This window comes from Pseudophryne corroboree, chromosome 9 (genome assembly GCF_028390025.1).
Source record: "Pseudophryne corroboree isolate aPseCor3 chromosome 9, aPseCor3.hap2, whole genome shotgun sequence".
Classification (NCBI taxonomy): Eukaryota; Metazoa; Chordata; class Amphibia; order Anura; family Myobatrachidae; genus Pseudophryne; species Pseudophryne corroboree.
The window spans coordinates 285,715,715-285,732,719 of NC_086452.1; the positions used below are offsets into that span (position 1 = coordinate 285,715,715).

The following is a 17,005-nucleotide window of genomic DNA, read 5'->3' on the forward strand; positions in this document are numbered from 1 at the left end:
CTAAGATAAGCGACCCAAGTGGCCGACACAAACACCTGGCCCATCTAGGAGTGGCACTGCAGTTTCAGACAGGATGGCACTTGAAAAAAATACTCCCCAAACAGCACATGACGCAAAGAAAAAAAGAGGCGCAATGAGGTAGCTGTGTGACTAAGATAAGCGACCCAAGTGGCTGACACAAACACCTGGCCCATCTAGGAGTGGCACTGCAGTGTCACGCAGGATGGCCCTTCAAAAAAATACTCCCCAAACAGCACATGACGCAAAGAAAAAAAGAGGCGCAATGAGGTAGCTGTGTGACTAAGCTAAGCGACCCAAGTGGCCGACACAAACACCTGGCCCATCTAGGAGTGGCACTGCAGTGTCACACAGGATGGCACTTGAAAAAAATACTCCCCAAACAGCACATGACGCAAAGAAAAAGAAAAAAAGAGGCGCAATGAGGTAGCTGTGTGACTAAGATAAGCGACCCAAGTGGCCGACACAAACACCTGGCCCATCTAGGAGTGGCACTGCAGTGTCACGCAGGATGGCCCTTCAAAAAAATACTCCCCAAACAGCATATGACGCAAAGAAAAATTAAAGAAAAAAGAGGTGCAAGATGGAATTGTCCTTGGGCCCTCCCACCCACCCTTATGTTGTATAAACAGGACATGCACACTTTAACGAACCCATCATTTCAGCGACAGGGTCTGCCACACGACTGTGACTGAAATGACTGGTTGGTTTGGGCCCCCACCAAAAAAGAAGCAATCAATCTCTCCTTGCACAAACTGGCTCTACAGAGGCAAGATGTCCACCTCATCATCATCGTCCGATTCATCACCCCTTTCACTGTGTACATCCCCCTCCTCACAGATTATTAATTCGTCCCCACTGGAATCCACCATCTCAGGTCCCCGTGTACTTTCTGGAGGCAATTGCTGCTGGTGAATGTCTCCACGGAGGAATTGATTATAATTCATTTTAATGAACATCATCTTCTCCACATTTTCTGGAAGTAACCTCGTACGCCGATTGCTGACAAGGTGAGCGGCGGCACTAAACACTCTTTTGGAGTACACACTGGAGGGAGGGCAACTTAGGTAGAATAAAGCCAGTTTGTGCAAGGGCCTCCAAATTGCCTCTTTTTCCTGCCAGTAGACGTACGGACTGTCTGACGTGCCTACTTGGATGCGGTCACTCATATAATCCTCCACCATTCTTTCAATGGTGAGAGAATCATATGCAGTGACAGTAGACGACATGTCCGTAATCGTTGGCAGGTCCTTCAGTCCGGACCAGATGTCAGCACTCGCTCCAGACTGCCCTGCATCACCGACAGCGGGTGGGCTCGGAATTCGTAACCTTTTCCTCACACCCCCAGTTGCGGGAGAATATGAAGGAGGAGATGTTGACGGGTCACGTTCCGCTTGACTTGACAATATTCTCACCAGCAGGTCTTTGAACCTCTGCAGACTTGTGTCTGCCGGAAAGAGAGATACAACGTAGGTTTTAAATCTAGGATCGAGCACGGTGGCCAAAATGTAGTGCTCTGATTTCAACAGATTGACCACCCGTGAATCCTGGTTAAGCGAATGAAGGGCTCCATCCACAAGTCCCACATGCCTAGCGGAATCGCTCTGTTTTAGCTCCTCCTTCAATGTCTCCAGCTTCTTCTGCAAAAGCCTGATGAGGGGAATGACCTGACTCAGGCTGGCAGTGTCTGAACTGACTTCACGTGTGGCAAGTTCAAAAGGTTGCAGAACCTTGCACAACGTTGAAATCATTCTCCACTGCGCTTGAGTCAGGTGCATTCCACCTCCTTTGCCTATATCGTGGCCAGATGTATAGGCTTGAATGGCCTTTTGCTGCTCCTCCATCCTCTGAAGCATATAGAGGGTTGAATTCCACCTCGTTACCACCTCTTGCTTCAGATGATGGCAGGGCAGGTTCAGGTGTTTTTGGTGGTGCTCCAGTCTTCTGTACGCGGTGCCTGTACGCCGAAAGTGGCCCGCAATTCTTCTGGCCACCGACAGCATCTCTTGCACGCCCCTGTCGTTTTTTAAATAATTCTGCACCACCAAATTCAAGGTATATGCAAAACATGGGACGTGCTGGAATTTGCCCAGATGTAATGCACGCACAATATTGCTGGCGTTGTCCGATGCCACAAATCCCCAGGAGAGTCCAATTGGGGTAAGCCATTCTGCGATGATCTTCCTCAGTTGCCGTAAGAGGTTTTCAGCTGTGTGCGTATTCTGGAAAGCGGTGATACAAAGCGTAGCCTGCCTAGGAACGAGTTAGCGTTTGCGAGATGCTGCTACTGGTGCCGTCGCTGCTGTTCTTGCAGCGGGAGGCAATACATCTACCCAGTGGGCTGTCACAGTCATGTAGTCCTGAGTCTGCCCTGCTCCACTTGTCCACATGTCCGTGGTTAAGTGGACATTGGGTACAACTACATTTTTTAGGACACTGGTGACTCTTTTTCTGAGGTCTGTGTACATTTTCGGTATCGCCTGCCTAGAGAAATGGAACCTAGATGGTATTTGGTACCGGGGACACAGTACCTCAATCAAGTCTCTAGTTGGCTCTGAATTAACGATGGATACCGGAACCACGTTTCTCACCGCCCAGGCTGCCAAGGCCTCAGTTATCCGCTTTGCAGCAGGATGACTGCTGTGATATTTCATCTTCCTCGCAAAGGACTGTTGGACAGTCAATTGCTTACTGGAAGTAGTACAAGTGGTCTTCCGACTTCCCCTCTGGGATGACGATCGACTCCCAGCAGCAACAACAGCAGCGCCAGCAGCAGTAGGCGTTACACTCAAGGATGCATCGGAGGAATCCCAGGCAGGAGAGGACTCGTCAGACTTGCCAGTGACATGGCCTGCAGGACTATTGGCTTTCCTGGGTAAGGAGGAAATTGACACTGAGGGAGTTGGTGGTGTGGTTTGCAGGAGCTTGGTTACAAGAGGAAGGGATTTAGTGGTCAGTGGACTGCTTCCGCTGTCACCCAAAGTTTTTGAACTTGTCACTGACTTATGATGAATGCGCTGCAGGTGACGTATAAGGGAGGATGTTCCGAGGTGGTTAACGTCCTTACCCCTACTTATTACAGCTTGACAAAGGCAACACACGGCTTGACACCTGTTGTCCGCATTTCTGTTGAAATAATTTCACACCGAAGAGCTGATTTTTTTTGTATTTTGACCTGGCATGTCAATGGCCATATTCGTCCCACGGACAACAGGTGTCTCCCCGGGTGCCTGACTTAAACAAACCACCTCACCATCAGAATCCTCCTTGTCAATTTCCTCCCCAGCGCCAGCAACACCCATATCCTCATCCTGGTGTACTTCAACAGTGACATCTTCAATTTGACTATCAGGAACTGGACTGCGGGTGCTCCTTCCAGCACTTGCAGGGGGCGTGCAAATGGTGGAAGGCGCAAGCTCTTCCCGTCCAGTGTTGGGAAGGTCAGGCATCGCAACCGACACAATTGGACTATCCTTGGGGATTTGTGATTTCGAAGAACGCACAGTTCTTTGCTGTGCTTTTGCCAGCTTAAGTCTTTTCTTTTTTCTAGCGAGAGAATGAGTGCTTCCATCCTCATGTGAAGCTGAACCACTAGCCATGAACATAGGCCAGGGCCTCAGCCGTTTCTTGCCACTCCGTGCCGTAAATGGCATATTGGCAAGTTTACGCTTCTCCTCAGACGCTTTTAATTTTGATTTTTGGGTCATTTTTTTACTGATCTTTTGTGTTTTGGATTTTACATGCTCTGTACTATGACATTGGGCATCGGCCTTGGCAGACGACGTTGATGGCATTTCATCGTCTCGGCCATGACTAGTGGCAGCAGCTTCAGCACGAGGTGGAAGTGGATCTTGATCTTTCCCTATTTTTTTAACATCCACATTTTTGTTCTCTATTTTTTAATGCGCACAAATAAAAGGCACCACAGGTATACAATGTAGATAGATGGATAGTATACTTTATGTATGACGACGAGTGACTGAAGACACAGAGGTAGGTACAGCAGTGGCCTACCGTACTGCTATATACAGTATAATGGACCTGGTGGACACTGTCAGCAGACTGCGTTTATAGTATAAAGAAAAAAAGACACCACAGGTATACAATGTAGATGGATGGATAGTATACTTTATGTATGACGACGAGTGACTGAAGACACAGAGGTAGGAACAGCAGTGGCCTACCGTACTGCTATATACAGTATAATGGACCTGGTGGACACTGTCAGCAGAGTGCGTTTATAGTATAAAGAAAAAAAGACACCACAGGTATACAATGTAGATGGATGGATAGTATACTTTATGTATGACGACGAGTGACTGAAGACACAGAGGTAGGTACAGCAGTGGCCTACCGTACTGCTATATACAGTATAATGGACCTGGTGGACACTGTCAGCAGACTGCGTTTATAGTATAAAGAAAAAAAGACACCACAGGTATACAATGTAGATGGATGGATAGTATACTTTATGTATGACGACGAGTGACTGAAGACACAGAGGTAGGTACAGCAGTGGCCTACCATACTGCTATATACAGTATAATGGACCTGGCGGACACTGTCAGCAGACTGCGTTTATAGTATAAAGAAAAAAAGACACCACAGGTATACAATGTAGATGGATGGATAGTATACTTTATGTATGACGACGAGTGACTGAAGACACAGAGGTAGGTACAGCAGTGGCCTACCGTACTGCTATATACAGTATAATGGACCTGGTGGACACTGTCAGCAGACTGCGTTTATAGTTTAAAGAAAAAAAGACACCACAGGTATACAATGTAGATGGATGGATAGTATACTTTATGTATGACGACAAGTGACTGAAGACACAGAGGTAGGTACAGCAGTGGCCTACCGTACTGCTATATACAGTATAATGGACCTGGTGGACACTGTCAGCAGACTGCGTTTATAGTATAAAGAAAAAAAGACACCGCAGGTATACAATGTAGATGGATGGATAGTATACTTTATGTATGACGACGAGTGACTGAAGACACAGAGGTAGGTACAGCAGTGGCCTACCGTACTGCTATATACAGTATAATGGACCTGGTGGACACTGTCAGCAGACTGCGTTTATAGTATAAAGAAAAAAAGACACCACAGGTATACAATGTAGATGGATGGATAGTATACTTTATGTATGACGACGAGTGACTGAAGACACAGAGGTAGGTACAGCAGTGGCCTACCGTACTGCTATACACAGTATAATGGACCTGGTGGACACTGTCAGCAGACTGCGTTTATAGTATAAAGAAAAAAAGACACCACAGGTATACAATGTAGATGGATGGATAGTATACTTTATGTATGACCACGAGTGACTGAAGACACAGAGGTAGGTACAGCAGTGGCCTACCGTACTGCTATATACAGTATAATGGACCTGGTGGACACTGTCAGCAGACTGCGTTTATAGTATAAAGAAAAAAAGACACCACAGGTATACAATGTAGATGGATGGATAGTATACTTTATGTATAATGACGAGTGACTGAAGACACAGAGGTAGGTACAGCAGTGGCCTACCGTACTGCTATATACAGTATAATGGACCTGATGGACACTGTCAGCAGACTGCGTTTATAGTATAAAGAAAAAAAGACACCACAGGTATACAATGTAGATGGATGGATAGTATACTTTATGTATGACGACGAGTGACTGAAGACACAGAGGTAGGTACAGCAGTGGCCTACCGTACTGCTATATACAGTATAATGGACCTGGTGGACACTGTCAGCAGACTGCGTTTATAGTATAAAGAAAAAAAGACACCACAGGTATACAATGTAGATGGATGGATAGTATACTTTATGTATGACGACGAGTGACTGAAGACACAGAGGTAGGTACAGCAGTGGCCTACCGTACTGCTATATACAGTATAATGGACCTGGTGGACACTGTCAGCAGACTGCGTTTATAGTATAAAGAAAAAAAGACACCACAGGTATACAATGTAGATGGATGGATAGTATACTTTATGTATGACGACGAGTGACTGAAGACACAGAGGTAGGTACAGCAGTGGCCTACCGTACTGCTATATACAGTATAATGGACCTGGTGGACACTGTCAGCAGACTGCATTTATAGTATAAAGAAAAAAAGACACCACAGGTATACAATGTAGATGGATGGATAGTATACTTTATGTATAACGACGAGTGACTGAAGACACAGAGGTAGGTACAGCAGTGGCCTACCGAACTGCTATATACAGTATAATGGACCTGGTGGACACTGTTAGCAGAGTGCGTTTATAGTATAAAGAAAAAAAGACACCACAGGTATACAATGTAGATGGATGGATAGTATACTTTATGTATGACGACGAGTGACTGAAGACACAGAGGTAGGTACAGCAGTGGCCTACCGTACTGCTATATACAGTATAATGGACCTGGTGGACACTGTCAGCAGACTGCGTTTATACTTATAGTATAAAGAAAAAAAGACACTACAGGAGTGTTTTTCAGGCAGACAAACGTATACTGGTGGTCACTGTCAGCAAAACTGTGCACTGTACTCCTGCTATAGCTGCTCCCCAGTCTCCCCCACAATTAAGCAGTGTGAGCACTCAGCACAGTCAGATATATCATGCAGCACACTGAGGCTGAGCACAGATATGGTATGGAGCGTTTTTTTCAGGCAGAGAACGGATAAAAAAAAACTAGCAAAACTCTGCACTGTACTCCTCCTAACAACTGCTCCCTAATCCTCCCCACAATAAGCTAAGCAGTAGCCATCAGATCAACTAACTATAACTATATAAACGGAGAGGACGCCAGCCACGTCCTCTCCCTATCAATCTCAATGCACGTGTGAAAATGGCGGCGACGCGCGGCTGCTTATATAGAATCCGAATCTCGCGAGAATCCGACAGCGGGATGATGACGTTCGGGCGCGCTCGGGTTAGCCAAGCCATACGGGAGAATCCGAGTATGGCTCGGACCCGTGTAAAAAGGGTAAAGTTCGGGGGGGTTCGGTTTCTCGGAAACCGAACCCGCTCATCACTAGTTATAATCGGTCATTGCGTACAAAAATTAATTAGGCCCAATGTACGCTACTGTACAGAACCGTGAACAAGCAAATGATAAACTTTGTAAAAGTACTGTAGAGTTACAAGGAAGCAGCAGCATTGCTAAGATACAGTATGGTAATATAACAGAAGGCATCTGGCATAAGTAGTCTAGGTATGTGCGGTGAGGTAAATGGCTCCGGTGGCAATGGCTAGTACCAGAGGCAGATATACACACAAGGGGGCACATGGTATAGGGTCCGAGTTTGCCGGAGGCAAGGGATGCCGTCCGATCTTTGATGTATTTTTTAAAGAGGCAATCATTTACATGGCATGCAGGGGCGCCAGAATGTTTTGAGGTTTGTGAGGGTGCAGAAAAAATTACATATTGGCGCTCCCCCCCAACCACCACCCCCAGTGCCGGGGAGGCACTTACCTCTGATACCCGTGGTGACTTATCCTTTAAAAAGGCTGCTGCCGCAGCGTGCTATGCCATGCGCTGCCGTAACTGGCTCTTCACTGATGCATTACTGGGAGGAGGCATGGCCATGCTGAGAAAAGACAAGTCACCGCGTGTCTTGGAGGTAAGTGCTCCCCATCGCCATCATCTGCGCCTCTGTCATATTCCGACGCCACTGACTGCAAACTCAGACCCTATCACATATGCCCCAATATATGATCCAAAGGGTTCATGAGGGCATTATACAAAGATGCAGGAGCATATACTGCTAGAAATTTAGTGAGTTTTGATCAGAGATGTGCAGAAAAGATAACCAGGTGAGGCCCTTTTTACTCCTGAGTTTTGACTATAAAAGGGATTAGAATAATGCAAAAAAGATATTTCTAATATAGTCTTTGTATTTTTCATATACTTTATATAGTCTCAACTCTGGCGCATACTGGATTATTACAGAAAAGGCTCAGCCTCACCTGCTTCACCTCATCACACGTCACTGAAGTAGATGCCGTCTGCATGCATGTGTGATCCACTGCTGCGTCCGAGGACACAGCATGGAATCACCTGTGACACCATTGGTCACTCTAGTAACCTATGAGGTTACGCAGACCAGCTTAAACAGTTCCATCGCTGAGGCCCGGAAATCTCTGTCTGCAGATAGAGACCATGGCCTCGGCACTCCCACAAAATGGAGATGACACGCTGCCTCCTCCCCAACCCCATCAAGCTGCAGATTGTCACGCAACTGATGTCTGCAGCATTATTATGTCCAATGATGTAGGACTCGTACTGCAAATGTACAGTACGTGACGGACGCATGCGTAATGCACTGAACATTGGCACAAATGCATACTGTGACCGGACCTGAATCAGAACTGCCTATGGGCCCCCTCCTATCTTAAACCATCCCTGACGGCAGATGTGCAGGGTAAACATTGGCTGCTTTTGCATGCAGCCCACTGATACTGGACAGCTTTATTTATCATACGTCCTAGAGGATGCTGGGGTCCACTTCAGTACCATGGGGTATAGACGGTTCTGCAGGAGCCATGGGCTCTCCAAGTCTTTTCAAGAGTGTGAACTGGCTCCTCCCTCTATGCCCCTCCTCCAGACCTCAGTTTTAGAAATGTGCCCAGGCAGACTGGATGCACTCCAGAGGAGCTCTACTGAGTTTCTCTGAAAAGACTTATGTTAGGTTTTTTATTTTCAGGGAGAACTGCTGGCAACAGTTTCCCTGCTTCGTGAGACTGAGGGGGCAGAAGTAGGAACCAACTTCCTAAAGAGTTTCATGGCTCTGCTTCTGGCTGACAGGACACCATTAGCTCCTGAAAGGAACTGAACGCTAGCCGTGCCTAGATGCTCACTCCCACAGCACGCCGTCACCCCCCTCACAGAGCCAGAAGTCAGAAGACAGGTGAGTGTTAGAAGACAGATCTTCAATCAAAAAAGTGACGGCTAAAGGTACCGCGCGGCTGGCGGGAGCGCAGCGCGCCATGTTGCCCACACATACACAGGCACTGCAGAGTGCAAGGCACGGGGAGTGTGTGTGTGTGTGTGTGTGTGTGGGGGTGGGGGTGGCGGGGGGCGCCCTGGGCAGCATGAAACCTATGGAAACTGGCATAAATTAAGGGGCATAAGTTGCTGAGGCACAGTCCTACCCCCGCCAGTATAAAAAAATACCTCATAAAAGCTGAGGAGAAACACGCCATTGAAGAGTGGAGCTTCCTCCTCAGTCAGCCAGCACACTGCTCAGCGCCATTTTCTCTCTCTCCTCAGGCTGCAGAGACAACTCTGGTCCTCCTCCATTACTGAACAAGTATCAGGGTGCAAAACAGGGGGGCCACAGTGAATTTGGTGCTATATAATTGTGTGATTAACATTTATAAAAGCGCTGCATGTCAGTGGGCATTTTGTGTTCACAGACATTGTGTTACTGACGCTGGATTGTGAACTGGCAAATCCTATCTGTGTCCCTCTGACAGATTTTACTGTGGGTCTCTCCCTTATAGGTCCCGGAGTGTCTGTGGTGTGGTTGTGCACGTGTGTGACATGGAAAAAAGATTGGTAGAGTCTGCACAGGATCACTCTATCTAAATGTTTGATATTTTAAGATAATATCATTAAAGCTATAGCTCTAGTATAAACCAACATCGGTGCCAAGGAGAAAAAGAAAGACTATGTGTCTCTTCTGGGGCACACTTTTATTGGAAATTGAGTATTGTGTTATGTTTAAAATATAACTTTTATTTGCAACCTTCTTAAAATAATGGCTATGAGGCAAAAAGAAAAAAAGAAAAAATTCTGACAATTAAAGATAACATTATCAATCCAAATAAACATCACATGATGTAATCTAAGTTTGGCATGATGGCTCTGTGAACGAAAATATGTGTGTCTCCAATATTGAAAATTATATATATTATATATGTTTGTATAATGTCTTCTTCCTGAAATTGTAACAGTATAACCTATGATAGGGATATACCAGGAAGAAGAAAAATCTACAGTATGATGTGTACCAGGCTCCACCCTAATTCCTGACTGGATATAAATTTACAAATAAAGAGAAAGATAGATAATTGTGTGGTTCTAGGTCCTGTGTCCTTGGTTCGGATAAAAATACCTGCAGTACCCGGTATTCCCTGGTGGTCTCCCAACCAGGTACTGACCTGGCCCACAGTGCTTGGCTTCCAAGATCAGACGAGGTTGGGCATACTCAGTATGGTTTGACCGCAGGTAGATATATCACACCTGATGACACCAGGAACTTTGTATCGTGGACTCTGAGAGAATTCCCAATAGTTTCTTGTAGAAATCCAAGAGTTTCTTGTAGGGTTATAAATGCTCCCAAATCTGGAAACCAGTGATGTCTAGTGTTCTCTGATAGTCTCCCAGACCTGGTACTAAAAAAATCCACGTGTGTGACATGTCTATGGCAGGCAACTCTTCCTCTGTGGGACACATGTTAGGGACACAGAGATGTAATATGACACCAAGAGCCTGACTGGTTGAAAGGTTACATGATAGTGTGAATCATGTCAGTAAGAGGTTGGACTGAATCTCATACAGAAAACTGAAAATAATCTGTTGAAGATGTGATTTTTAATAGTTCTGCCTTTCATCCACAGGGACCCCTCTGGGTCACATACAAATTTGCACAAGTAGTACAAACTGATACCGACACGGACTCTGATTCCTGTGTCGGCACTAGTGATTCCAGGAGAATAGGTCCTAAGTTAGCAAAAAAGCATTCAAAACATGTTTTAGCTATAAAGGTGGTGTTAGAAGTTACGAAGCCCCCTCTTTTACCACAAGGAGAGGGTTTACTTTAGTAAAGAAGTAATGTAATTTTCCCTCCACCTCAGGAGTTGAACAGTCTCTTGGAGGGAGTCTGATTTAACCTGAAAATAAATTTCAGATTTCCAAAAGGAATTCAGGCTGCTTATCTTTTTCCAAAAGGTGGGAGTCACCACGCATTTTAGACAGGGCCCTGTCATAAAAGAGAAAAGGTGTTTCTCCCTGCGCCTGGAATGGCTTCACTTAAGGAGCCGACAGACCGCAAGTGAGTGAGGTGATCTATTGATGTGGCCAATGGGAAACTACTCAGGCCTACCATTGTCTGTGCGTGGGTGAGTAGTGCTATTGAAAAGTGGTCAGAATACTTGTCATTAGACATTGACACAATAGATGGAGACGAGATACTCCTAACGTTAGGTCATATCAAAGACGCTGCTGCGTACGTACTAGAAATCATGAAATATATTGGTCTCTTGAACCGCTACCATGGCAGTATTGGCTCAGAGTGCGTTGTGGATTCGCCAGTGGAATGCTGATGCATAGTGCAAAAGAAATATGGAGGCTCTCCCGTATAAGGGTGAGGCCTTGTTTGGTGATGAGCTGGATGCGTTAGTCTCGGTGGCTACCGCAGGTAAGTTGACATTCTTGCCTTATGCTATGATAAAACCCTTATCCAGGTTCTATTGAATATACTCAGACATGGCCTGCATCTCGGGTAGAGACAGGGGGTAGATTCACCCTCTGGTCTCTACCTGAAAAGGTTCAAGTTCAAGATGGAATCCCTGAGGGTAGTGATTTCCAGTCTGGAGGAGGGGGACTTCATGGTGTCAGTAGACATAAAGGATGCTTACTTGCATGTTCCCATTTATCCTCCTCACCAATCTTATCTGAGATTCGCAGTACAGGATTGTCATTACCAGTTCCAGACGTTGCTGTTCAGACTCTCCATGGCACCGAGGGTATTCACCAAGGTGATAGCGGAGATGATGGTCCTCCTTCGTCAAAAGGAGTCAATATAATTCCTTATCTGGACGATCTCCTGATAAAAGCGAGATCCAGGGAACAGTTGGTGCAGAACATCGCACTCTCCCTGTCAATACTCCAACAACACGGTTGGATTATGAATTTTCCAAAGTCGCAGTTGGAACCGACGACAAGATTGTCCTTTTTAGGGATGATTCTGGACACAGAAGTACGGAGAGTATTTCTTCCAGTGGAAAAGGCTCTGGAAATCCAGAAAATGGTCAAACAAATATTGAAACCAACAAGCGGGTCGATCCATCAATGCATTCGGTTGTTGGGGAAAATGGTAGCGGCCTACGAGGCCATACAGTTTGGCCGATTTCATGCCAGAGTATTCCAGTGGGACCTGTTGGACAAGTGGTCTGGATCCCACCTACACCTGCACCGGAAAATAATTCTGTCCCCCAAAGCCAGGATTTCGCTCCTGTGGTGGCTGCACAGTTCTTACCTACTAGAGGGACGCAGGTTTGGGATTCACGACTGGGTCCTAATAACCACGGATGCAAGTCTCCGAGGCTGAGAAGCTGTCACACAGGGGGAAAGCTTCCAAGGAAAATAGTCAAGTCAGGAAGCCTGCCTTCACATAAACGTTCTGGAATTGAGAGCCATTTACAACGGCCTTCTACAAGCGGTACATCTTCTTCAAGATCATCCCGTGCAGATCCAGTCAGACAATGTAACAGCAGTCGCGTACATAAACAGGCAAGGCGGAACGAAAAGCAGAGTGGCAATGGCAGAGGTGACAAGAATTCTCCTCTGGGCAGAAAGACAAGTAAGAGCTCTGTCAGCAATTTTAATTCCGGGAGTGGACAACTGGGAAGCAGACTTCTTCAGCAGACACGATCTCCATCCAGGAGAGTGGGGCCTCCACCAAGAAGTCTTCGCAGAGGTGACAAGTCTTTGGGGAGTTCCTCAAGTAGACATGATGGCATCTCATCTAAACAAGAAGCTTCAGAGATATTTTTCCAGGTCGAGAGACCCTCAAGCAATAGCAGTGGATGCACTGGTGACCCAGTGGGTGTTTCGGTCGGTATATGTTTTCCCTCCACTTCCACTGATTCCAAAAGTTCTCAAAATAATAAGAAGAACAAGAGTTCGAGCAATCTTCATTGCCCCAGACTGACCAAGGAGTGCTTGGTATCCAGATCTTCAGGAGTTGCTCATAGAAGATCCTCGGCCTCTTCCCCCTCGAGAGGACCTACTACAGCAGGGTCCGTGTGTGTTTCAAGACTTACCATGGCTACATTTGACGGCATGGCTGTTGAGCGTCGGATCCTAGCCCGAAAGGGTATCCCCAAGGAAGTCATCCCCACTCTTATTCAGGCCAGGAAAGGAGTAACATCTAAACATTCCACCGTATTTGGAGAAAATATGTGTCTTGGTGTGAATCCAAGAAGGCTCCTACTGAAGAGTTTGAGTTGGGATGTTTTTCTCCATTTTCTGCAGGCTGGTGTGGATGCGGGCCTTAGATTGGGGTCAATCAAGGTCCAGATTTCGGCCTTATCAGTTTTCTTTCAAAGACAATTGGCCTCCTTTCCAGAAGTTCAGACGTTCGTGAAAGAAGGTTCTGCACATCCAGCCTCCATTTGTGCCTCCAGTGGCACCATGGGACCTTAATGTGGTGTTGCAGTTCCTTCAATCAGATTGGTTTGAACCTCTGCAGGAGATAGAATTGAAAGTTCTCACTTGGAAAGTGGTGATGCTTTTGGCCTTGGCATCTGCAAGGCGGGTGTCTGAGTTGGGGGCCTTGTCTCACAAGAGCCCTTACATGATCTTCCATAAAGATAGGGCAGGGTTAAGAACTCATCAACAATTTCTTCCAAAGGTGGTTTTGTCCCTCCACATAAACCAACCTATTGTGGTGCCAGTAGCTACTGACACTTTCACTGAGTCACAGTCTCTAGATGTGGTTAGAGCTTTGAAGATTTATGTCACAAGAACAGCTCGGTTATGGAAAACAGAGGCTCTGTTTGTCCTGTATGCTCCCAGCAAGATTGGGTGTCCTGCTTCTAAGCAGACTATTGTGCGTTGGATCAGAGGGACAATTCAGCACGCTCATTCTACGGCAGGCTTGCCGGTACCGAAGTCGGTGAAGGCCCATTTTACTAGGAAAGTGGGCTCATCCTGGGCAGTTGCCCGGGGCGTGTCGGCTTTACAACTTTGCCGAGCAGCTACTTGGTCAGGGTCAAACACATTTGCTAAATTTGATAAGTTTGACACTTTGGCCGATGAGGACCTCAAGTTTGGTCAATCGGTGCTGCAGGGTCATCCGCACTCTCCCGCCCGTACTGGAGCTTTCGTATAACCCCATGGTACTGAAGTGGACCCCAGCATCCTCTAGGACGTATGAGAAAATAGGATGCTGGGCACCCGACCCAGTGCGTACTTTACCTGCAGTTTGTTCTTTATAGTTACACAAGTTGTGTTTAATTTGTTTTCAGCATGTTACTGTAAATGGTTCATGCCTGTTGGAATTACACATGTTGTGTTATATTAGTTTCAGCAGGTTGCTTTACTTGGTTCTTGCCTGTTGTCGTGTGTTATGTTGAATGCCATGTTGTGCGGCATGGTTGAGATGTGAGCTGGTATGTATCTCACCATTAGTTTTAAAGTAAATCCTTTCCTCGAAATGTCCGTCTCCCTGGGCACAGTACCTATAACTGAGGTCTGGAGGAGGGGCATAGAGGGAGGAGCCAGTTCACACCCTTGAAAAGTCTTGGAGTGCCCATGGCTACTGCGGAACCGACTATACCCCATGGTACTGAAGTGGACCCCAGCATCCTCTACGGACTAGGGGGATCATTCCGAGTTGTTCGCTCGCAAGTGAATTTTAGCAGATTTGCACATGCTAAGCCGCCGCCTACTGGGAGTGAATCTTAGCATCTTAAAATTGCGAACGATGTATTCGCAATATTGCGATTACACACCTCGTAGCAGTTTCTGAGTAGCTTCAGACTTACTCGGCATCTGCGATCATTTCACTGCTTGTCGTTCCTGGTTTGACGTCACAAACACACCCAGCGTTCGCCCAGACACTCCCCCGTTTCTCCAGCCACTCCTGCGTTTTTTCCGGAAACGGTTGCGTTTTTTCCCACACGCCCATAAAACGGCCTGTTTCCGCCCAGTAACACCCATTTCCTGTCAATCACATTACGATCGCCAGAACGAAGAAAAAGCCGTGAGTAAAATTCCTAAGTGCATAGCAAATTTACTTGGCGCAGTCGCAGTGCGGACATTGCGCATGCGCATTAAGCGGAAAATCGCTGCGATGCGAAGATTTTTACCGAGCGAACAACTCGGAATGACCCCCTAGGAGAAAAGGATTTACCGGTAGGTATTAAAATCCTAATTTTTACACTGCAACTTAAAGTTCAGCTAGAACATGTCCCTTCCAACTCTATTTTTTCCAACATATTTTGTGGTTAGTTGCACAACATATTTTGAGGCTAGTTAAGGATGATGTTTTTTTTTTTAATCCATTCCTCTCATGAAGATACACCTGGGCTTTGACCATCTGATTAGTCTAGTTGTATTCATGAAATGTGTTGGCGCCGGGCTGGAACTTCACTACACCGGAAGTGACGTCACAGCTACCTCTGACCGCATGAGCGGCGCTAGCTAGGGAGTTCACCGCAAGAAAGAAGTGACCAGTGCCAGGGAAAGAAAGGTAGGATAGGGTCAGATAGCCAGGTATCCACCTCCTCATCCATAGAGCAATGGCACTTGACTAACAACTGTGGATCCCTGAAAGGCACCACCTGCTCCCAACCACAGATTCTCTAAAAAGAGCTTAAACATTTTAACTAACCTTTTTAATTCTTTTTCAGCTTTGCACCCACACACTATTTACTTACATAGCGCTTACCAAGCTATAGTTTGTGATTCAGTGTTCAGTGCATGATTCTCCAATGTCCTGAAAAGTAGATAATCCACCCCATCCAGCACACTTCCTATTGAAATTAGAGATGTCCGCTGACCCCTTTTTGATGGTTTTGGTTCTAATTTGATGATGGATATTGGTTTTGTTAAAAAACAGTTAAAAATCACATAGTAACATAGTAACATAGTATCTAAGGTTGAAAAAAGACAATTGTTCATCTAGTTCAACCTATTTGTGGTCTCCTATGCACGATTATTTTGTATAATTTTTTTTCATAATTTGGGATGTTTTTGTCCCTAGAATATTTTTAACCTCAATAACATTAATTTCCTGTCAAATTTGACCACCTCACAGCTCACAATATTGTTTTCATGCAGTTTAGGCCAAAAAGTTGCACCGGGGTAGCTGGCAGAGTAAACTAGCGACAGCAGTGGACAGCACACACACGTGACTATTTAACTTCAAACATGGCACATCTGGGAAACAGACTGGCACTGCAGTGGCAGACAGGATGGCAGTTTAATAAACTATACAACCCCATAAAAAGTAACCCAGAATGTTTTCACTAATCAAGAACTAATCAGAAGGGAGGAAGGGAAGGAGGGAAGGAATCAAGGATTTATAAATTAATTTAATTATTGGATTCCAAAAATGGTAATCAAGGGGGGTATTGGGGAGGGTATTGCCTTATCATGTAAAATGTAACAGCTCTCAAATGAAGTCTCACACATTAATTTGAATCAATCAGTCAATCAATCAATCAATCAATCAATCAATCATTCTGGTGTTCTGTTATGGCCTTTTCTCTCCTCAGTTGCTGCAGAATAGTCCTTATATAAAAATGTAAAAGACATTCAGAGTTTAACCACCCAAGCACTTCAGCGGTAGGGACTGCCACGTTGTGGCTGAAGGGCTTGGTTTGTTTGGACCCCCACAAAACTATTTTTTGGAAGGACTACCTCCGATCACTAATGAAGACGTTGATGAGGAGGGTGTTAATTACAGCAAATTATTAGAATTTAGTAAAATAGATTTCATGAACTTGCTGAAATTGACGTAACAGAGAGGAGATGCCAAGATAGTTAACATCCCTATCTCAACTAACTTTGGCCACACAAATGGAGATGTCTTCACAAACATTGTCAAGATTTGGATATAGATAATACCGCACCAAAGAGGTGGATTTTTTGGTCTTATGCCCAGGCATCACAATGGCTTTCTTTTAATCACGAGCAAGAACTGCTGCTAGTGGTGGCTGACTTACAAAAACAACATTATTAACATCCTTTTC

The 17,005-nt window shown here is 45.7% G+C and overlaps 1 protein-coding gene, 1 long non-coding RNA gene and 1 pseudogene across 3 annotated transcripts in view; 1 reads left to right on the plus strand and 2 right to left on the minus strand.

Moving 5' to 3' along the window:
• The window catches only part of RBFOX2 (RNA binding fox-1 homolog 2), a 1,097,056-nt gene that overhangs the window by 862,237 nt on the left and 217,814 nt on the right, over positions 1–17,005 (minus strand). The gene's annotated exons all lie outside the window — the stretch shown is intronic.
• The window catches only part of LOC134958023 (uncharacterized), a 291,797-nt gene that overhangs the window by 225,594 nt on the left and 49,198 nt on the right, over positions 1–17,005 (plus strand). The gene's annotated exons all lie outside the window — the stretch shown is intronic.
• On the minus strand, positions 10,135–10,252 carry LOC134964130 (5S ribosomal RNA; annotated as a pseudogene).